The sequence below is a fragment of the Eptatretus burgeri genome, chromosome 12, assembly GCF_056783735.1.
Source record: "Eptatretus burgeri isolate ZD-2024b chromosome 12, Ebu_testis_v1, whole genome shotgun sequence".
NCBI lineage: Eukaryota > Metazoa > Chordata > Myxini > Myxiniformes > Myxinidae > Eptatretus > Eptatretus burgeri.
Genome location: NC_140972.1, coordinates 31,785,469 through 31,809,276, shown reverse-complemented (window position 1 = coordinate 31,809,276; position 23,808 = coordinate 31,785,469). Strand labels below are relative to the sequence as shown.

General features: G+C 45.7%; 1 long non-coding RNA gene across 1 annotated transcript in view; it reads right to left on the bottom strand.

The window, feature by feature from the left end:
- The window catches only part of LOC147015363 (uncharacterized), a 267,373-nt gene that overhangs the window by 83,332 nt on the left and 160,233 nt on the right, over positions 1 to 23,808 (bottom strand). The window contains exon 2 of the long non-coding RNA XR_015050300.1: positions 18,701 to 18,845. This is a non-coding gene — a long non-coding RNA (uncharacterized LOC147015363). The remainder of the gene's footprint in view (positions 1 to 18,700; positions 18,846 to 23,808) is intronic.

The following is a 23,808-nucleotide window of genomic DNA, read 5'->3' as shown; positions in this document are numbered from 1 at the left end:
CAGGTTAGATACAAGATAATATTTTTTACTATCATAATCAATAAACAGTTGCCGAATATCTTGTAGAATGGCAGAGTAGATAGGTTTTGAAAATGGCGATGTTTATAACTTACGTGCCCTCGTGTCCTTGACCCTGACCTTGAACCCGGACAAAAGTTATATCGTTGTGCAACACTCATCGACCTCTACTAAGTTTCATCAAGATCGGAAAGAAAAATTATTGACGGACGGACGTATGGACGGACGGACGGACATCCGGTCCGGCTTTATTAGGTCATCTTGGCAGAGATGACCTAAAAATTGGGTGTTTGGGTAGATTAAAACACTCCTTGTGACGGTAATTAACGGCATTATTTAATTGTATCCTTTATCATGCGCATCTTCAGACAAATCGCTCTCCCTCGATGAGGGTCTTAATTCGTCATTTTTTCTGGCTTGCTCAACAATACCTTGACTTGGAAGAGGCCGCAATGATTTCGTAATGACAAAGTATTTTTTTTCCACTTTCCTCACTCATATCATAAATTGCCTGATCATCCATCATAGCTACGAATCTCTGGATACATTGCAATGCTTCTAAATGCCCAGAGACGCCAGCATTCGTGGCTTTATTTAATTTCCCCACATGCCATAACCTCAAGAATCTCATAGACTAAGCCGAATTACAAAATTTACGCTCCAGAAAATAACTTAGCAGCAGTTATGACTGCTAAAAAAAAAGTGTTCATTTGTCCAATTCAGACATAGTTTGACATTTCGTGCATCTCCTGGAGGTGTTTAATATGATGATGCATTGGCGATCACTAATTGCTTTCCAAGCCAGCTATTCCTTATTAACCGTTTCATTGGAGTGCTTCCTTGAATGCTTAAGCCACTTGGCGAGCGCTCTTCAATATTCGCATTGTCACTGAATACTGGACATCGATCGACTTGAACAAAGTTCGGGGCCACTTGCCTGTGTTGACCCCGCGTTGTTCTGTGGTGCATCGGGCAGTAGCTGGCTATCTGAAAATGTGAAATTTTATTTTACTCCAAGTTTCCCTTTTTGTATGGTCTTCTTTAATTATATGACCCACCACTTCAGAAAAGATAAAAACATATAAAGAAATTTAATGTCTCATTTTTAAAAGTTTATTCAACCGTTTCGGTGGAGTGCTTGATTAAGCCACTTGGCACGTGCTCTTCAAGCTTTGATGGCAACACCATGGTTCAATACCTGAGTTGGGAAGGCAAAATAAATGACATCCTCACAATGAGTAAAAAAAGTTTTCAGTTGTTATAAAGCAATGAATTGCCACATAACGGCAGGAAAGTCAAGAGATACACATGCTCACAAAAAGCTCTCGAGCCTGTGTTTGAATGCCAACCAAGGTATAAACTGTCAGCCCAGTGTTTCACAGGCAGGGTGATTCATCAATGTGTGTGTTGTCTCTCGAATGGATGTTGAACTGGGTGTTCCATCTGCCGGAATCCCCCCTCTCCTCTCACCCTCTGTACTCTTCCATCCCCTCTCTCCCCCCTAACCCTCTCTCTTTCTCACCCTTCTGCCTCTCTCACCCATTTGCCACTCTCACCCCGATCCCACCCTTCTCTCTCTCCCACCTCTCTTCCTCTCTCCCTTCCAACCACCCCCCTTTCCTCTTCTCTCTCTCTCTCTCTCTCTCTCTCTCTCTCTCTCTCTCTCTCTCTCTCTCTCTCTCTCTCTCTCTCTCTCTCTCTCTCTCTCTCTCTCTCTCTCTCTCTCTCTCTCTCTCTCTATCTCTCACCCCTCCCCCTCCACCTGCTTCCCCACCACTGTTAAGGGGATTGTTAAGTACTGACAGTTTCGTTTTGAATTTAAAACTGCTTCCCCACAGTGTAACATGTACAAATCAGATTCGGAGCGAGCCAACCAGAGGGGTGCAAAGGTCGCTGCATGTGCCAGCATGCATGCATGCAGGCAGGCAAGCCTTTGCCATGTGGATAGTGTGGATTTTAAATGCTCCCACCCAATTTTATATGCTCCCACCCAGTAAAAAGAAAATGTTGCTGTTTGGGCACGTTTTATCGCCCTTCGCTTCCCCTCATGTTGCCTTCCCTCCGACGCCCCTCATGCCACTTTCCATTCCTCTCATGCTGCCTTCCCTTCCCATCACGTTGCCTTCCCTCCACCTCCCCTCACGCTTACCCCACCCCTCTCCAGCCCCCATGGACATCTGGCGGTCTCTGCTTTCTGTATCAATGTGTTGTTTTAATGTACCCCATTTTGTTCAATCCCATACAACCCCCTCCTTCTCCACAAGTCCCACTACCAAACGCAGGTCGAGAACCACTCCCCTCAAGCTTACATCCCTCCAACCCCATCCCCACTTCTATCTCTCCCCCTCCCCCTTCCTCGCTCTTCCCCCTTCTTCACCCCTCCTAGCTCCCCCACCCCTCCTCCCTCCTCACTTCCCCTCCCTCTCCTCTCTTTCTCCCCCCCCCCCCGTAATATTCCCGTAAGCAAAGCAAGGGGTTGTATTTGCTAGTTAGGGATAATAAAACAATATTTTGTGATGCAAATTGACCAAAATGGCCAGGATTTCTGAATGGCTTTCAAAGTGTTCAGACATTAGTATATTTTTTTACATTCACTGATAGTTATTTTTCCATTTCTAAGTTAACCCAGAAACAGGAAAAGGTCATTTCGCCTTGCATACCTGCATCACCGTGTGGAGAACTATATATAGACAAATCCCTCATAATTTTATACATCCGGTAGCTAATTCTTACGCATGAATGAGGTAGAAATTTTGATACTATGCTCAGCTTGCACGCAGTTGTGATATAAAAACTTTTTTTGGGTGATTGCCCCGACACAGTGGCAATCATAACAGCTCTGAAAGCAAATAATTTTTCATTGTTTCACCAGAGCTGGAGGATGAATCTCTCCTTGGAATCCTAGTTGTAACTATTTGTCATTAAGAGAAGAGACAGCTTAAGTTTTCGTTGAGTGATGAAGTCGATTTACTGAAGACCAATGACCCAATTGAATGAAATGTTTTACTCTCACGTGGTTGTGCACCTGCGACTCAACTGAGAATGGCAGACACATGAGCAAGCAAGTTATACGGATAAGTGATTAAGGTTACCAAGGTTATCTGTGCTTAGCGGTGATGGCTGGCCGAGACATACATGAGACGTGTTTTAACTAGTCCATAGGGAGTTCTGGTGTAGAAACCAATTAGAATGCTGTTTTCCACCAAGTGAAATGCGTAATCTTTCAGGGTGCCTTTGGTGAGATGTAATCCACAGCACAGGAGCTGAGCATTCCATGTTCCACTGATTCCTAAAACTCTCACGAGTTCAACTTTACATGCTTTTCGGTTCATGACCCCTTGCTCTTGGCACGAACTGCATGTGTGTGTGTGTGTGTGTGCACGATTTGAACTTTAAGTGAACAGGCTACCTGTGCTTCACTATTCAAAAATTTGCACTTTATTGGTCACAACCCTTTTGAGAAAATGTGAGCTTAATCAGCCATGAAAAGCTGTCTTTGCTCGCTCCCAATATAATGTTGACTTTTCTGAAGCAAAACTGAACTGTAATTCACACTTGCCTCTCAGCTGTCTTGCTTGGGTTTGAATCTCGACCGAGCTATAAATTGTCATTCCGGTGTTTCACAGGTCGGGTGATTCATAAATGTGTGTGCCATCCCTTGGATGGATGTTAAACTCAGTGTCCCGTCTGCCGGCATTAGTTGATGGACGATAAAGATCCCACGGTTTCCTTCGTGAAGAGTTGGTGAGCTGTCGTCGGTGCCATGAACAAATTCCTGCCCTGACTCCCTGAGACAGAGTGGTGACCCAACCAGGATTGTAGCCAAGTAACTCCTTGGGCAGCACCAACACTGAATAGGGCATTAGGGCATAAATGATGATGATGATGATGATGATGATTTCAGCCAAAAATATTGACTGACAATACATTTCAGGTCGGTCTCCATATAATATGGAAAACAAGATGACAGTCACTCTTTTCTTTATGAATCATGAGTTTCAGCTTTGGCCACTGAAAACTTCATCACCCACAAGTTCAATATTTCGAAGAATGTCTCTTACAATCCCTAAATTAATTCTTGAAATTTCCTTTGCCAGAAAAATTGAGAGTTACTTTGTTGTCTTAAATATTGCTTCAAATACAAGAATCAAAGGCACAACACAGGTTTTCAAAATTCTCGTGCCAAGCTCACAGGTCCACACATCTATCCTTCAGGATTAGGGTCTGTGGTAGTTCTGAAGAGATATCTCTTTTTTACCAGTCATTCGTTAAGAACTTAATTTAATGTCCTTGCAAAGTATGTATGTACAGTATTGTGTAAAAAGCTTCATACCTTGTAACATTTTCTGCAATTTATTTTTCAAAAGTATTGAGAAAATATTGATTTAATGGCTCTAATAATTCCCACCCTCTTGTGGGGTTGGTTGGGGGGAAACTCGATCTTGTAGGGTGAGACAGAGAGAGAGAGAGGAGAGAGGAGAGAGGAGAGAGGAGAGAGGGAAAGAAACAGAGATTTGTTCATCATCCGAATATTGTCCATCAATATGTTCATCAGCCTAACATTCATCCGAAGACGATTTGGGGAGAGATTTGTAATTTGTTTGTGGTGCCGGTGATAACTCACCTACCTTTTGTGAAAAACATCACGTGATCTTTAACATCCATCAGCTAATCTTAGAAGATATGATACCCAGCCTATTGTCCATCCGAAGGGCAGGACACTATGCTGCAAGGCCATTTTGGGCTAGGCCCTACCTGTGAAGTAATAATCGGACAGTTTATTGTCGGGCCGGGCATCAAATCTAGATTAGACAGCTCAAAGGAGAGTGTGCTACCTCTGCATCACACTGTTGGACACTTACAAATCAACGTAATATAATATAATACACTGGAAACTCCCGCTCCCATTGGGAACATTGGTAAGTCGTCTTCCACCCCCCCAACCCCTCATATATACATATACATCCACATCCACACATCCACATACACACACACACTCACAGAATTGCTTTGTTAATTGAGTCGGATACATATCATCAGCATAGATTTATAGGATTAAGTACAGAGGACCCCTCAAGACATGACTCTTTCCTCTACAATACCAGTATTTTTTCTTTTCGCTCATGCCCCACTACATGTTTTCTCCTACTGAGTTTATGAAAGGACACCCTGGATACACAAACCTCACAGGTTTATTTGGACCTCACCTGATATATTTTTGCTTGTTCAATGTGCACCATCGTTTGTCAACGCAGGATGAGAAAATGAGTCACTGGTGAAGTTTTCCAGAAAGGAGGAATCAGCCATGATTTCCTTTGACACAGAAAGAGCACCCAACTTCGACGAAGTCAAAGCATGGACCATTCACATACTTTTCATCTTCTAAACACCTTGAAGCTTTGCAGACATTGTCAAAAATTGGGATGTAAGAAACCAAACATCACGATGAGAATGACGGTTTAACGGCACCGTGTGTGTTTACACTGTCCAAATATTTGGCACGTTTGGCCCCTAGTGTACCGGCCTCGTTGGTCTTGTGAATGACCATTTTGAGCTGGCACCCTGGATTCTTCGTAAGACAGTGCCTGGGAGGAACAACTGCTTAGACTGTTCGGAAACACCTGGAGTTAAGAAAAATGCGTCATAATCACTGAAGGTCACATTCTTCCTCTGCACTCAACATTGCTGTGCAATCTTATTGAAGGAACAATCTAAGTTTTAAAATTCCGAAAAATTTTGAAACAAAGGAGAGGTTTCATAGAGCCAACAAGATCTTTCCCATGATTTACAGGTGACCCAAAGTGATATATCAGGAAAGTGCCCGAATATATTTTCTAAAGTCATGTTGTGTGTGTAGCCCCTCCCAGAACTGCAAGCAATAGAAGACGGGAACTGTACAAGCCTGGAGTCAATTTATGGTGGATAGCAGGCTGAAGGCTTAACTTGGACGACGCACCATCCGACGCAGAGTAGTGTGTTGCGTCTCAGTTCTCGTGTGTATCTAAGCACAAACGATTAGCCAAACACAAAAGGGATTCCCTTAATTTGTTTCATTCCGGGTATTTTCAAATCACCAAATTGGTCAAAACAGGAAAGATGGCGGCAACCAGACATACAAGGAACTTACAAAAAAAAAAATTGCAAAAACACACACACACACACACAGTGAGACCTGGTAGGTCTCTGTTTCACCTCCCAATGAACCCCACCCACATATGGGAATAGCAGGCAACAACAGCAGCTTGCACATGCATGCGTGCACACACGCACACATAGTAGTATCCATAGATGACATATAATATTATACCAACAGAGGACCCATCCTACGGGTGATCTTGTTTCAAGCATGCAATACATTCTTCTGACGCTTCCCTTTATTTTGGTGGTGTATAGGAAACTATGCCTGGTGTTGGCTTAACGGTTAGGGTGGTGGGCTTGGGATCCAAGGATCCTGAGTTCAAATCCTACTTTGCTGTTGAATTAATACCAGGTGGGGTTGACTCTGCCTGTCATCCTTCTGAGGTCAGCAAAATGAATGCCAGCTTGCTGGTATCCTGCGTCGGAGTGGCAACCCATCCAGGATTGTACCCAATAGCCAAGAAGACTGCTTAGGCAGCACCAAAGCTCTGCACAGCATATGGTCCCGCTGGATGGATGGCAAAACCCCCCCAAAAAACCCTGGGTTACCTGCATGAAGCAAAAACATACCTACTGTTTATAATTCAAAACACCTCACTGCACTGGAAAACATGAGGACAGGAACACAGGACTGTAAAGGGAGGAGGACGGGGGGGGGGGGTACTTGTAATACCCTCTCCCACCTAAAGGTGGCACAACATGATACACATTTACAAGGAGAATTTGTGTCACCCCCGCCCCCCCTGCCTGTTTCCCAAGACCACTGTGAAAGACAAAACACTCCTTGCACTGCTTGTGGTTATGCTGAACCTGTGTAGCAAATCAAGATAGAAGCCAGTAGGCGGCGATGAGTCGCCAAGCATGGAAACTATAAGATATAGAGCAAAATAGATGTCATATAGCGGATAAGGAATCACCTTAAGATTAGGCATATCAAATCTCATCCAGTTCCATCTACTGATAACTACTCGGTATCCATTTGAATGAAAAGTACCGAAAATGCGGTTTGAAATCGGAAATCCCCAAAGTTCGAGGGGGTGCTGTGGGTGAACAAAGATCTAAATCGAAAATCCAGCTCAATCGTTTGTGCACAATGTATTCCAGACGATTAGTGTGAATTTTCATGACCATCCGACCATAACCCTAGGAGGAGTAGCATTTGGCAAGAAGGCACCTCCAGCTCTTGCATATTATCGATTTTTGCACTAATTGACCTTTGACCCATGACCTAAGCGAAATCAGTCAATATGTCTTGAGGCAAAGTTGTAGTACTCATTGAGTACCATGAACCTGCAAAGTTTCATTCGTATGGATGCACTCACCCGGTCGCTAGGGGGCCTTCAATTTTTGCCAATTTTCGCGTATACCATAATTGTAGGGGGCGCTGCGGGTAAAGTATTCCATATATCACAAAAATCGGAATATATTTGATAGAGCATCACCTGTAGATCATTTGTGCCAAATTTCATAACCCTACGTGGGATAATGGCTTTCGGAATTGATTTCGCGTGAACGGTTCCGATTTTGAAGGTTTTTTGGTTGTTGCTCGGGAACCAAAGCGTCCCTAGCAACCATCACAATTTCCAAAGTACGAGGTCATAAGATGTACCTACCACCCGAGTTGGTCAAAATACGCCCACGTTTACTACCAATTATGCTGATGACAAACGACCAAACAGACAGAATTACTGACAATAAGGGTCACCTATTTTGGCGACCCAATAATTGGGCCAGAACTGCAGAGGAGTGGCACAACAAACACACAAACAACCAAACAGGTCAGGTCAGGTATGGGAGCATGTGCCAGAACAGCGCGTCGCTGCGTCCACTTTCCGCCGGTACTCCAGGGGCCTCCGTCTGGCCATCCTCCAGGCAGATGCCAGGCCCATCCCCATCTCCTTGAGATGATGGTCAACCTGTTGCAACCATGAGGCACGTGGTCGACCCACTGGCCTCCTCCACTCATGAGACTCCCTCGCTGAGAGAATCTGGTGAGCAGGATCAGAGTCAGGAAAACGAGCCACATGTCCATACAGCCGCAACTGACGCTCACAGACTATGCAGGTAACAAATCTCATCCGAGTCTCTCTCAGCAACCGCTCGTTGGACACAAAATCCGACCAGCGATAGCCAAGGATTCTCCGAAGAGACCTGGTACCAAAGGAATTAAGTCTCCGTCTCAGATCCTTGGTCAGAGTCCAAGTCTCGCACCCATAGAGCAAGACTGGAAGTACCAAGGACCTGAAGACTCGGACTTTCGTCCTCCCGCACAGGTACCGGCAGCGCCACACCCCATGATCCAGTGAATCCATGACTCCCCAGGCCAGACCCAGACATCTATTGACCTCTGACTCGCAGCCAGCAGAGACATGAATATCACTGCCAAGGTAAGTGAATCTCTCCACGACCTCAACATCCTCACCACAAACAGACACAGACAGGACAGCAGCATCCAAGATGTCACCGAAAGCCTGGATCTTAGTTTTGACCCAAGAAACCCGTAATCCCAACGGCTCCGACTCCTCATTCAGCAACTCGAGGGCCCCCAAGAGGATGTCTAAAGTCTCCGCAAAGATGACTGCATCATCTGCAAAGTCAAGGTCCGAGATCTTGACATTCCCAAATGACGCACCGCAACTTAATCTCTCCGACATCCTCCCTAGAATCCAGTCCATACAAGTGCTGAAAAGTGTGGGGGCAAGTACACATCCCTGACGAACTCCAGTAACAACTGGAAATAAGTCAGAGATGGTACCACCACACTTCACAGCACTCTCAGTACCAGAGTAGAGTTCAGACATCAGATCGATCAGTTTTGGTGGCACCCCACGAAGACCAAGAATCCTCCAGAGGACATCCCGATTCACTGAATCGAACGCTTTACAGAGATCAACATAGGCTGCAAGCAGCCCCTGCCGAAACTCTCGTCTGCGTTCGGTGAGGACACGAAGTGTAAGGATACGGTCAATCGTTGACCTCTTTGGTGTAAAGCCTGACTGCTCTGGACGCTGGTGCTCAAGAAGATGGTGGCGAACCCTATCGAGAATTATCCGGGCAAAGACCTTGCCCGGCACTGAGAGCAGCGTCACCCCTCGGTAGTTGTTGCAGTCTTGGCGATCACCCTTCCCTTTCCAGAGAGGGACAACAAGGCCCCTCTTCCAGTCAGTTGGGATGATGCCTGTATTCCAGGCAGAGCACAAAACTGCATGCAACGACACGAGTGCAGCGTTTCCACCAGCCTTGAGAAGTTCGGCATGGATGCCACAGATCCCTGGAGCTTTGCCCCGTTTCAACTGGTTTACCGCAGCCCGTGTTTCCACAAGCGTAGGTGGACCACAGTTGATTCGAGGTTCAGCAACAGGGATTGTAACACCCTTGACGTCCAACTCGACAGTTGGGGGATCAGCCTGGTACAACCGCTCAAAGTAACCGGCCCAGCGGGCCCAGCGGGCCTTCACTTCAGAAGGTGATTGGCAGGACGATGAACAGGCAGCAGGCAGACGAACAGGCACAGGTCAGATGTCAGGTCAGGCACAGATTCGGATGAAACCAAACACCCGTCCATGAATTACAGTAAGAAGACACATATATTGATATGTGATCATACACATATTATGCGTGACATATTATCCATGTGTTACGTTTGTGGGGAGGGGGTGAGAGTTTACCTTAGAACAGATAGAAGTGTATAGAGTCGCACGGTCTTTATACAAGCAGCTAGCCCATCTCGATGTCATAAGTAGGGACACATCAGCTTTAAAAGATTGTTTTGTTTGTATGTGCATCATCCAGAGTGAATGGTGATTGTAATAATTAATTAGGGATTATGGTGAAAGAATTTTATGTATAACCCCCACGTAAACATCAGCCAGGGGTGCCGAGAGACAGTGCGAGAATAAAGGGCAGAGCTTTGATCTCCTCCAGAGCGAGGGGAGCAGCGTCTTGGCACCTTCCGAGGGGAAAAGATTGGATCGCCTCCAGGGGGCGGAGTGTGGCCCAGGAAGTGGAGAGGAGTAAGAAGAATCGGGCAGGTTTGAGAGTCGGAAGAGAAGAGTCAGAGGAGGAACGAGCTCTGGGGAGAACATGAAGTGAGGATCGGGAATAGTGAGGAGACGCCGGTTTGGAGGGCAGAAAGACTCTGAGGAGACCAAGGGTTGAAAGAACTAACTTGAGGGAGGAGAGCACTGAGGAGATCATCCTGTTTTGCCTGCCTCTGACCTGTGCCTGTTCGTCTGCCTGCTGCCTGTTCATCGTCCTGCCAATCACCTCCTCGTTGCCTGCTCGGGCTGCTCCGCACTCATCCTCACCCCCACAACCACTAAAACTGAGTCCCCAGTTTTGACCTTTTCCCGTCTGTGACTGAGTCTGGAGTGAGGTGCGTTAGATTCATTGAAATTATTTTTACCTCACTGTACATAATTCATTCTTTATGACTTGCATTCCCTTACTTCTCTCCCCACCCACTGTCGTCTCACGATCACTATTCCCTGGTTCTTTTTATTTGATTGTGTTACAGGAAATAACCCCGTTGGTTTTACAAACGCACATGCATAGTCTTCCAGAATTCAGAACGTCTCTACAGGAGTTATAACCATTCGGTACATCGTGGGATTTCAACCTCCTGCCGCAACGAGCTCAACGTTAGTTAAGTCATTGAAAATATTATATCCACACACTGAAGGAGGACAGAGATAATGTTGTCTGTTTGTCCACTGAAGGAGGACGGAGATGATGTTGTCCGGTTGTCCACTGAAGGAGGACGGAGATGATGTTGTCTGTTTGTCTGTCTGTGAGCCAGATATCTCAAAAAGTTGTGGATGGATTCGGATGAAATTTGGTGCACAGGTTGGTTATGTAACAAGTACGAATTGATTCCATTTTGGTGAAGATCCTGATCCGGATCCAGAAACTCGAATTTTTAAAGTGATTCTTCACAATTCAGAAACGGGGCCAAAAACGATATCAAACAAGATATCTCAAAGAATTATGGACGGATTCGGATGAAAATTGGTGAAGTTTGGTGTGTGACAAGGCCAAATTGATTCAATTGTGATGAATATTTGCCTCCGGATCCGAGAATTGTTTTTAATTTTTTAAGTGATTCTTCACCATTGAGAGATGTGGCCAAAAACAACATACTGTATAGCATGATATTTCAAATAGTTGTGGATTGATTGTGACAAAACTTGGTGGATGATTTGGGTGGGTGATAAAGACCAAACCAATTAGATTTTAGTTCAGGTCTGGATCCAGATCCGGCCTATTCGTGGGATACAAAACTTAATCTGTTCAGCCTGGCGGAAGCATGCACTCCACAGAGTGCCATTCTCATTTGCTTTTAAGTTTGTTTTCTCAGCAACTACTTGAGTGATTGACACAAAACTTTCAACATAGGAGCACCAACCCACGGATAATTTTTAGCTCACCTGAAACATAGTTCCGGGGAGCTTATGGGATGACGCGTCGTCCATCCGTCCATCCACAAATACTTGCAAATATGTATTTGCTATTGCCCCCCAAAATATATTTGCTATTGTCCCCAAAAATATGTATTTGCTGTTGCCCCCCAAAATATGTATTTGCTTTCTTCTCTGAAATGAAACACACAATTTCAATGAAACTTCACCACAACTTTCATCACCCATGATGTACAAAAGTTTGTTCATGACATCAGCAAAATCGGGGTCGAACAGGGTGTAAGGGGGGGGGGGGTTTTACCCTCCAAAATATGCATTTTCTTTCTTTTCAGAAATGACACACAATTTCGATGAAACTTGACCACAACCTTTATCACCCGTGATGTACCAAAGTTTGTGCATGGCATAAAAAAAAAAAAATCCATAGGTATTTTCTTTCTTCTCCATTACATATTTTGTTGATCATTCATGCCGACCAGTGGTTCCCTGGTTATCTTATCCAGCAGCTACCAGGTGAGCACCCAGGGGTGTTGCCCCAATGCTTTATTGATAACTATGATGTCATAGGTGATGTGGTATGGCAAACAGGTTGGAAGAAATGAAAAACTTTGGACATCTTCTCTGGAAATATTCAACGGAAAAAATTGAAACTTGGCACAGGAACTCCGCATGGGGAACATTTCATGACGATGATGTCAACAGTGCTTGAATTATGATGTCGTAATTGAATTGGTAGAATTCCTTTCCCGATTAATATGAACATTTTTTAGGATGATCTACAAAGAAATTTGTCGAAATAATTTAATTGATGACATCAATCACGTGGTGTGGCAGCCATTAAGAAAAAAAAAAACCTTTCAAACTCTTTTTCTCTGAAACAGCTGAACAGATCGATATGAAACGTTGCAGCTGTCGGTATGATCAAGTACCCATGTGGAAAAAAGTTTGATAACTATGACCTCATCAATTATGTGGTTTAGCAGCCATATTGGATTTTAGCAAAAACATTAAAAAATCGTATTCTCTCAAACTGCCCAACCGATCAGCGTGAAACTTTAACTGTGTCATCGACTACTCATGGGGATCAAGGAGGTATGGTAGCCATAATGGATCAAAGGAAAATCTGTCAAAAATTATTTCTCTGAAACCGTTTACCTTAACCGGTTAATGCAAAACTCTACAGACATGATTGATTACCCTTGTGGCATATCTGGTTTCAAACATATGATGTCAGAGGTCACGTTATCAAGCAGCCATATTAGATTTTTTTTAATCCTTAAAAAATTTTTTCTTGTCAAACCGCTAAACCAATTGATGCAAAACTTTAAGTTCCCATGGACATAAAAGTTTGATAATGAAAGCATCATCGGTTAGGTGGTTTCAGATTTTATAAAAAAGGTTTTCCTTCCATCCAATATGGCTGCCAAACCAAGTGACCTATGATGTTATTGTTATGAAAACTTTTCCCCACGGGTAGTCGAAGATATTGTTACGGATCTGGAAACCATATGCATTCAAACATACCGATGTCCCAAGAGTCAGTTATTTCGTTTAGCACATGTGAGACAGGTCCCTTCATTTTGTCTCGTGGGAGAATCAAAAGTGTGCATTGCTATGTCCTTTTAGGTAGGTTATTACATCCAACAACCAACCATGGTGCCTTCCAGCGCTTGCAACCCTCGTCTCGCTGGCCACAGCATACGGGGCAAAAACGTCCAGTCCGTAGTTCCTATTCGGCTTCTCCATACGCTCCAATTCTTTCTTGTCGAGTCAACACGCGTGGAGTGGGCGGGCCTCGCCGGTGGCTGGCTGAGGCCACGCCAGAAAAGGGCGGACCCATTGGAGCCCCATCCAATCAGGGCGGATGATGACGTCTGTTTCACCGAGCCCCCGCCCCGTTCGGGGAGGTCCATAAAAAGACAACACCATCCTCAGTGCAAGAGGAGTTCTGTGGAGAAGAGTCTCAAGAGTAAAAGTTTCTTTGGAGGAGTTGAGTTGGTTGGTGTGCGTCATGCGGTTTTGAGCTGGAGTTCTGCATTTGGCTGGCGTTCGTTGGAGTTTTCCTGGGTCCCGTCCGCGACACTGATATCTGCCCTGGGACTCCGATTGCTCCGCTCGGGTTCCTCCACAGGCACGAGTCCCACGCGTGTTACTGTGGGCTGAGCAGCACGACCATTATCAGGTGCCGCACTGCGGAGCACCCCCTGTCTTCAACGTGCAGGTACCCGAACGAACTGCGACCCCCAGCTTGTCTCTCCCTTTCTGGCTGCGGGGGTCTTTTAATAAATCATCTGAGTATGCGTCTGAGTGTGTGGGCCTGTCTTGTAAGTAGAAACTGTATAAGTGTTTTTGAACACTGTAAATTCACACCAGTATATTCCGTGATAAATCTTGCTCTGTGTCTTCTTTATTGTAAATAAATTACTGTAGAAATGTTCTCAGTTCGTTTCCGTCCTTTCTTTCATTGGTCCAGCATGGTTCAGATCTGAGTTTTGGCCGGGTCTTTGTTCCTGTTAATCTGCTCATCCGAGCCGGCACGGCTTTGGCAGTTCCGCTCAACTGCACCAGAACAGGAGTTGGTAGTCGGTAGTTGGAACTCTACCGCAGTCGGGAGAGTGACCCAGTTCGAGCAAGACGTGCCGAGGGCGTCGTTCCCCGGTAGACGACACCGCGTAGTTAATTTGGTAAATTGGTTCGAGACAAAAAGACCTTATGCTACGCGGTGGAGGTATTGGCGTTCCACGGTCGGTTCAGCGACTCGCCGGCTCGCAGAATTATCCAGAGCGACGGATTACAATTCCGGGGAGTCTGGTGGGAGACGACGTAACTTTCCCCACCGAGCGGTTGCTCTCGCCACCGGACCCCGGCCCGCAACAGTTTGGTAGTCAGGAGTGAGATTTGAACCCCACGCCTCCACAAATAAATTTACGGGACACCAAACTGGCAACAGTTTGGTGTCACAAGTTGGGACGGACCCACTAAAAAAAATTTTTTTTTTACGACATTCGGACCAGGGGTGTGCTTGACAACCCCCCCCCCCCTTTCCCTCCGAAATTAAGAGCAGGATCAAAATTTTAGTGATTCTCGGTACGGACCATGGCGGACCAAGACGAACTGGTACAGGTGGGGTCTGAATTAATGTCAGAAGAATCTGTGGCTCAGGACAACACCGGGCAGGAAGAGCTTTCCCTGCGACCAGACCCAGAGGTCGCATTGGGGGTGACAGCGGCGGTGCATGAGCACACCCTTCATCAAATTTCCCCCATGGAGGACCGAACGATCCCTAACGGATCCGCACCCGCACCCGATCGTAGCGGTTCGGGTCCGCCAGAGCCATGGGACATGAGCCGGATTATGGAGGGAATGAAACAATTAATGGAAAACATGGGAATCAATTTACAAAACCAAACGAATGTGAATATGTGAAAAATGGAAGAACGTACGAATGCGAATATGCAAGAAATGAAAGGAGAGATGCAGAACATGGGAATAAGCTTACAAGCACAAATGAAGGTGGGTCATGGAGAAATGAAGGCGGAGCTGGCAAAGGTGAAAGGCGAAATGCAGACCATGAATTGGAAAATGGCGAATGAGACCAGCACACCACGTGGGGAAATGACCGAGTCGAGGGGAAGTGTGGAGGCTGTTTGGACCGCAATGGAGATGGGCAAGGTCGGGGTGACGAGTGACGCCACAATAATGAAGGGAGAAACCTGTAACCTCGGACAGGTAGAGACGAAAAGCCAGGAATTAAAAGAGGGGGACGAATTGCACGAAACTAAAGAAGGGCACACACAAGTAGAACCGGTAGTGGACATTGAGGTTCGGGTGGAATGTTTTGGGACCCAATGTGAGGGTCGGATTAACCTCCCGCAGGAACAAGGGGAGACGATGTGCTCCCTCGAGGCAGACCGTGCCGAGGTGAGTCCGGTAAGACCGTACGAGGTGGAGCCGTTGCATGATGCGAAAGGGTACATGTCGAGCTTGGGGGGTATACAAACCCCGGGACCTTTTTGGCGAACACGAGCCCCCAGTATGATTGTCCCAGAGTGTGTGCCGGAACGCGCGAGTAGTGCAAATGACATGGCATGTGTGAGTGTATGTGAGGAGATGGGACACGGACCCACTGAGACGGGAGACATGGGTCGTGTAACGGACGGAGTTATGTTGGAAACCGCGCCGGCTCTGCAGGACGCTGTGTGAGAGGTCCGTTACAGGTTTTGCGAACCGCCCGAGCGAGGACGATTGCATAATCGGAAGCCGACGCTAAAATGATCCGCGCTTGGTACAAGACACCAGCGTGGACGGCTAAAATGGGGGCAAATTGGGTCGTTTGAATTTGGAAAGCACATGTCCCCTTGCGAGCACGTGTACAGGGGCCGAGGTGCTGCTCACCGCGAGTGCTGTGCGCGGAGCGCGTCCCGATGGCGACACCGCCGGGCCCGTGTGGGTGGTAAGCCGCGCGGAGCGGTCCGTGTGCGAGTGACGTCATCGGCAGGGATCGCGCAGCACAAAAGCCAGGTGAGCAGCGCACGGTGGCTCACATGGTGGATGGCTCGAAAGCGAGCGCTTGGTGGAATCAGCAGGGCGACGTTACGCTCATATGTATCGGCCAAACGAAGGGGAGGCGCAAGTTGCAAACCGCCGCCCTGGCGATGCAAGGTTTACCGAGCCTTTCCATGAGTACACGATGCCCCGGCCAGGATGTAATGAACATCCTTGTCGTGGGCAAAGGAGCACGAGTTAGGGGAAGGGTTTAGTGTTTGTTAGACCGGCCTCATGGGACATTATGAGTAGTCCTCCATGGGGCCTGGTAAAATCAGTTCGAGGAAATTTAGGTGAGAATTTAGATTGGATGGAGACATGGACAGACATGAAACGTGTAGTGGGGACGTAGATTAGCTACGTATAATTAAATGGGATGCACATTAGAGTAAGGGATGATGAGGGGCACGAGCTAGTTAGGGGAACGCAGCGAGTAGAGCGTCAGTATTGGTGTGAATTGGAAAAAAAAAAAAAGAGAAAAATGTACAATGAGTGAACATGGGTCAGTGGGCCTAAGTGTGAATGGAGTGAATGTGGAATGCATGGTGCGAACGAATGATTGGGGGGAGGAGTGAAACCCACCCAAGGGAACCCGGGGTTAGTGTAATGTTAGTTAGTGGGTTAGTTAAATTAACCAAAACAGATGTCGGTTTGTTGTTGGTGTCAAACGAAGGCACGAAACCTTTTGAAGGGTGCAGGAGTCTATTGACCGGCTGGGAGCGTGGCTGTTGAAATATGCGTACTGAGTAGAGGGTACCCCGGGCACCGAAGTAGTTGGCCAGAGTAGGCCATGGGTCCAAGGGACCGAGTTAGTGTAATGGGCACGGGCAGCTCACGGAAACGGGATCCGGAGCACCAAAATGCTACGTGGGCATCGACGGGGAAGATACCAGGAAGGGCATCCCCCATGTTCATAAGGAGCGGGCAGGCTCAGAGACAGCCTCAGCGACACGGGGATGCCGTAGTTCGATTTCGGCAGATGGGTATCCCTGCCAATGGAGCCACGCTGCCCAGCTACAAAATTGTGCAAGAGCACGAGTGAAAATTTACGGGCCAGGCCCAAATTAATAACGAACACCAACACAGGTGATGGGAATCATGGTTTCTAGAAACTATAGTTTAAAGAGATAGGCGTGTTGAAAAGCCCCGGGGATAGATTTACGTTAATAAATGCCAGGATATATAGGAAACGTGTTCCCCTTCGCACCATCCATCCCTTCGCTATTCGTAGGCCGCTGGACTCATCTTGGGAAATTGCTGAAATCTGAGGGAGTTATTCTGAGGCTGCATTGGGCCTCGAGACAGAATCACTAATCTCTTCCTCAATCCCCTCAAAAAGGATCTAAGGGATTGAGGATAGACGGTCAGGACAGGTTAGCCAAACAAAGACGATACTCCACCAAAGTGGAGTGTTAGCCAAAAAATAAAAAATAACAATAAAATAAAATAAATAAAGAAAAAGTCTAAATTTCGTTTTTTTTTGTTGCAAACTAATGGGGGTGGGTATGGACAAGGACAGGCATAGGCGATAGGTTGGGGGGAGACCGTAGGGTAGGTCCGAGCCCGTTTTCAGACCGAGCCTGGCCAGCTTTGTGCACCGACCTCCTGTTGTACTGCATCTTGCCTGGTCTGCGTTTTCTATACCATGCCATGATTTGCCTGCCTTTGCCTTGCCTCCATACCCGCCCATGCCTTTGTTTGCTTCCCCATGTCACAACCTTCACCATGTGCTCCAGGACCATCTTTGAAGGTATTTGCAAGGACTGCCCTGCAGGCAGCCGCATTACCAGGGACTGCATTTTAGCAGCCCAGATACCTCCTTGTTGCATAAAGGCCAGTTCAAATGGACCGAGGACTGCACTGAGCAGCCCGGAGATCTCCTTGTATAAAGGCCAGTTCAAATGGCCTGTGAAACGGCGTATGGCCTGCCGTGTTAGGGTGAGTTGCCTCCTCGAAAAAAAAAAAAGATAAAAAAAAAGAAGAATTCACCAACAAACAAGGGACCTTTGAAGGCCCTAAAGACGTCTGACCATCCACAAATGTTGCCTTTGTTGTGTTTTCTCTCCTCAAATCACAGGTCCTGAGCCATGGGTAGTGTAAATATTAGAAATGTACATAGTCCTAACGACCTGTTGTTTGTTTAGCGCCGGCAATGTAGTTAAGTTGCCTGAATGAGTCTGTTAGTTTAGTTACGCAACGCACTAGGTTATTTATTTTTGGGACATGTATTCAAAATGTCGCACTCAGGGATCCGTAGGTAAAACGTACTAGGGGAAACCTACACCTGCATGCCACATGAAAATTCACGACTCGGGTCGAGTCTATCAAAAGGGATGGGGGGGGGTAGTGTTACGGATCTGAAAACCATATGCATTCAAACATACAGATGCCCAAGAGTCAGTTGTTTCATTAAGTACATGTGAGACAGGTCCCTTCCTTTGGTCTGGTGGGAGAATCAAAGGTGTGCGTTGCGATGTCCTTTTAGGTCGGTTATTACATCTAGCAACCATCCAACAAACCATCCAACAAACCCTCCAACAATCATCCAACAAACCATCCAACAAACAAACCAACCACGGTACCTTCTAGCGCTTGCAACCCTCGCCTCGCTGGCCACAGCATACGGGGCAAAAACGTCCAGTCCGCAGTTGCTATTCGGCTTCTCCAAGCGCTCCAATTCTTTCTTGTCAAGTCCACACGCGTGGAGTGGACGAGCCTCGCCGGTGCCTGGTAAGTAGAAACCGTATGTGTTTTTGAACATTGTAAATTCACACCAGTATATTCCGTGATAAGTCTTGCTCTGTGTCTTCTTTATTGTAAAGAAATTACTGTAGAAATGTTCCCAGTTCGTTTCTGTCCTTTCTTTCATTGGTCCAGTATGGTTTGGATCTGAGTTTAGCCGGGTCTTTGTTCCTGTTAATCTGCTCATCCGAGCCGGCACGGCTTTGGCAGTTCCGCTCAACTGCACCAGAACCGGAGTTGGTAGTCGGTAGTTGGAACTCTACCGCAGTCGGGAGAGTGACCCAGTTCGAGCAAGACGTGCCGAGGGCGTCGTTCCCCGGTAGACGACACCGCATAGTTAATTAGGTAAATTGGTTCGAGACAAAAAGACCTTATGCTACGCGGTGGAGGTATTGGCGTTCCACGGTCGGTTCAGCGACTCGCCGGCTCGCAGAATTATCCAGAGCGACGGATTACAATTCCGGGGCATCTGGTGGGAGACAACGTAACTTTCCCCACCTGGCGGTCGCTCTCACCACCGGACTGCAACAGTTTGGTAGTCAGGAGTGAGATTCGAACACCACGCCTCCACAAAGAAATTTCCTTCAAATTTTTTTCCTTCAATCCAACATGGCTTCCAAACCGCATTAACTATGCCATCATATGTATCAAACTTTATTCCTCATGGCTTGCAGTTTTGTCAACGTTCATGTAGAAATCACTGTTGACAGTTAAAAGAGCATCTTGGGATCAACTTGCCATGAGACATAGTTTGATAAAAATGACATAATAGGATGGCTTCGTCATTGGAACGGGCGGCATTCTGGACCGGGCATAACTGTTCGCAGTTATAAGCGGCATTTCTAGTAGTATTTGGTTTTACTCTGAATACAAATTTCCGATGGGGTCAAACCCATCAAGAGAATATATGATCCCTAAATAACATTCCCTGGAGACAAGGGGTCCATAGTAGCTTCTTGCTCCTAAAGTATAGAAATGGTCACCATATGATTTAAAGCTTAAAAATAGTGCGAATATGACCCAAAAGCAATACATTTGAGGTGAATTTTATTAATTGGTAATTTACAAAAACTTTTTAAATTGTAGATTAATGTTATTGCTACTATTTTGTCAAAATACTGTTGGACCCACTATTCACGGGGGAGGGGGGGGGATACATTCTTGGAAAATGCCGCAAATGTCGGGTCTGTGAATGTTGGGGCATTGTTTTATTTATTAATTTTTTTTTATTTTAAACATGGGTCTCGGCTCGTGGAAGAGCGATGACACAGAACAAATCACGACACAACATAACAAAGGGAATAGCAGGAGAAAGGGAAAAAAAAACAACAGCAAGTTGGAGGGAGAAATTAGATGGAGACGACAAACAAGGGAAGCAGGTAATGATGAGGGGTAAGGGAGAATACAAAGGGTGGACAATATGGATACATAAGAAAAATTGTGTTTGACCAGTTTAAGATTTTGTCAAGGTCTGAAGAGAGGGGAGAGGCTGCTGCCTGTCTGTCACAAGGATGAGAGATGTCATGGCAGAGAGTGGAGTCATCAGCAAAGAGTCAGTGAGATCATTGATAATATGGGGCCGAGAACACTGCCTTGGGGCACTCTAGCCTTGACAGGGAGAGGAGATGAAAGGGTTCCATTGAGAGCCACACGTTGTCTGTGAGAGTGGAGGAAGTCAGTGATCCAAGAGTGGAGTTGGCCTTGGATTCCATCGGCAGACAGTTTGGAGAGCAAGGCAGGATGCCAGATTGTATCAAAAGCTCGAGATGTGTCCAGAGTGATACCTCTCATCTCAAGTCTGATATTGAGGGCCTCCATCATCGTTGGGAGAGTGGAAGCAGCATGGCCAAGGTAGAGTGACCAGGTCTGAATCCGAACTGTTGATCTGAGATGAGGTTGTTGGAGAAAAGGAATGATTTTATGTCAACTGTAATGATTTATTCCATGACCTTGCTGATGATTGGAAGTAAGCTAATTGGGCCTTGGAGTTAAGGGGTTTCCGTTTTTGCACCTTTTTATGAAATGCTATGATGTTGGCTTATTTCCAATTTCCCAGGTGGATATAGGAGACCAGTCCTGAAATGTAAATAAATAAATAGTAACAATAAAAAACTGTGAATACACAAAGCGCAGATGTAGAAGCAGGTCACACTGACCCAAGAATACATGGGGTCCATGATGATGGACCACGAATAGCAGGGTCTGACAGTATCTCAAATGTTTCGATTAAATGAGTGTACTGCTTTAATTATTCTCCAGTTCGATTAAATTAAGGCTTGAAGGATGCATAGAGGGATGCACACTCGCCTCTGAGCTGTCTTGCGTGGGTTTGAATCCCTACCCGGCTATAAACTGTCACCCTGGTGTTTCGTATTCAGGGCGATGCATCGACGCGTGCACCATTCATCGGAAAGATGTTAAGCCAGGGAAACGGGTGCCAGCATTGGTTGTTGGTGGACGTTAAAGATCGCTCGGTGTCTTTCACAAGGAGTAATAAGTTATCGCCAGCACCTGAACAAGTTTAAAAAAATTCTGCACTTACTGCTGGTAAAGGCGATGGCAAACCACCCAGCACAACAAAACCACCCAGCATAATGCTTAATAAGAGACTGCTTTGGCAGAACTGTCATCCAGTAATGAGTATGGTAGGTTGATGTACATTAATACATGATATTACATACATTGATGAAGAAGTCTCATATGAAAGTGTTACTTTTGTGAAATCAAATAGCTGTGTATGCATTGTAGAAGCCAACAGAATTGCGAGTGACTGAAGAATGTTCAATTAACTGCATTTTTAAGATGTAAATATTATGGAATGTTGAGGTTTAACCCCCCCCACCCCTCTCCCTCGCTCACCCCCTCCCTCCCCCCACCACTACTCAAAAAACCAGAAAGATCCAAAGCACAGCGGCAGATGCCTACCGATTAGAAAGTTGTTTCACCAAAAGAAGAAACTGTTTTGATGGCGGCAATATTCTCAGCATGGGGTAAATTGCTGTTTTGTTTAATATTTATAACGCTCACTAAAGCAGTGATGGCGGCTCACAATGAGCTGTTACATTGCGCCTGAAGGCAAATTGTGGTTTGGAAGCGGGAGAGAGTGAGCTGCAATTAAAGTGAGATGTGAGGCCTTCTCGGAAGCACATTCAATACTGTTATCCACCACTTTAGGCACACAAGATGGCACTCATGCAATGGACATGCATATGTTGTTGTGTTTTATATTTAATACTTTGATAAGAGAATCGTGATACAAACCTTTGAAAAAGTTTGTGTGAGGCTATTATTACACCGTTGTCATGAGCTGTGTCCGCAGGTGCAGTGTTACAGTTAGGCATGCAACAGAAAGTCGGATCGAATGGGTACTAAGTGTGCCTAGATGGTTACAAAGGGTTTTTTTTTTAACATCGATGTTTGACACTGTTGTAATTGCGTTCCTGTTTCAGCTCAGTAAATAGGACTGTGTTTTGCAAAGAATTTGCCAGAAACATCCTGAGAGTAAATGTTTCAAGGCAGTTGCAGCTGGGGCATTGAACCTTGCACCTTGTATGTCATCCAAGTGTCGTGCAGGAATCTACTATCAAAGATCAAATAAAAATTATTTGACCGGTTAAGTAAAAGTCACCATGGTGAAAGTAGCTCTTTGGCCATTAGAGAGATGAGAATCAGCTAGCCATGCTGAGGCTTGATATGGGATTGCAGACAAGGTTGGCTACTCAAAAAAGAGCTACATGCATGGGCCCTGAGGTTTGACCCTTCCAAGATCTCCTGAGACTTTCTCCAGTCTCCAGTGTGACTTTTCAACTCTCCATGACTCCCTGTAACTTCTTTGACTGGAAGTCCAGAGCGGAATTGGCACGTCTTGGGATGAGGTGTGAGCTTTCCGCCTAGACTCTTAACAAAGTTGAGTGGCGTGCCATGGAGTGCTCATATTTCTAAAGTGAGCCCAACCTGTGGTGCATCTCAGCGGTATAATGGTGAGAGCGTTCACTCCGAGTCTGGGAGGTTGGTGGTTCAAACCCTGGCAGAGTCATCCCAAAGACATTAAAATGGTACATGCTGCTTCCATATTTGATGTTCAGCATTAAAAAGGATAGAGCACAAACAATCCCCATCAGTTGGCTTCCATGGGGAGGAGGAAATTACTCCTGAGGAAATGCCCTGCTGACTGTGGTGAGAAAAGTGGCACCATTGTTATGATGTTGCTGGTACCCACAGTATCTTGTGAAGTGTTGGCACTCCTCCCAAGCTCAGTGGCTCTGTTAAGTGTTTGGCTTGTCAGTGCGTGTATGTCAGCTCCATTATGAGCCTTAGGCCTTGTATAACCAGAGAGTTGGTGTCAAAGCCACCCAATGCTCGCCTGTTTATACAATTATCGTTTTTTGTTTTTAAAAGACTAGTCTAATAATATTTTTTATAAAGCATTGCAGTGAAGTCTGATCCAAATAATTTTAAAGCAATATATGTATTTGTATATTGTAACACTGAACAACAAATTTCAAAAATTTTTTTTTACTGGAGATGTGTAAAGTGATTAAGACTAATTTGGGTACGCTGATTTCAAAAATCATAACCGTTTTGCTGTATCACGTCAGGATTTTCAGGAACAGAAATATTCCCATTGCCTAGAAGTCAGGATTTCAATGAAATTTACATATGTCTTTAACATGTCCATTTCGTACAATTGTTGTTAACTTGTGTTATATTTCTTTCTTTCAGATAAAGATGAGTAGGCGTTCCTGTACCAATCATCCTGACAACTTCTGTTATGTCTGTGGTCGGTATACCAAAAAAGATCAACAGCGAAGTATATCTACAGCAGTGAAAATGAAGGCCGCCTACTTTCACTACTTCGGGTGTAAGGTGGGGGACCAAGAACAGAGCTGGGCACCACACATCTGGTGCACAAGCTGTCACACAACCTTGACTCAGTGGTTGGTGGGCA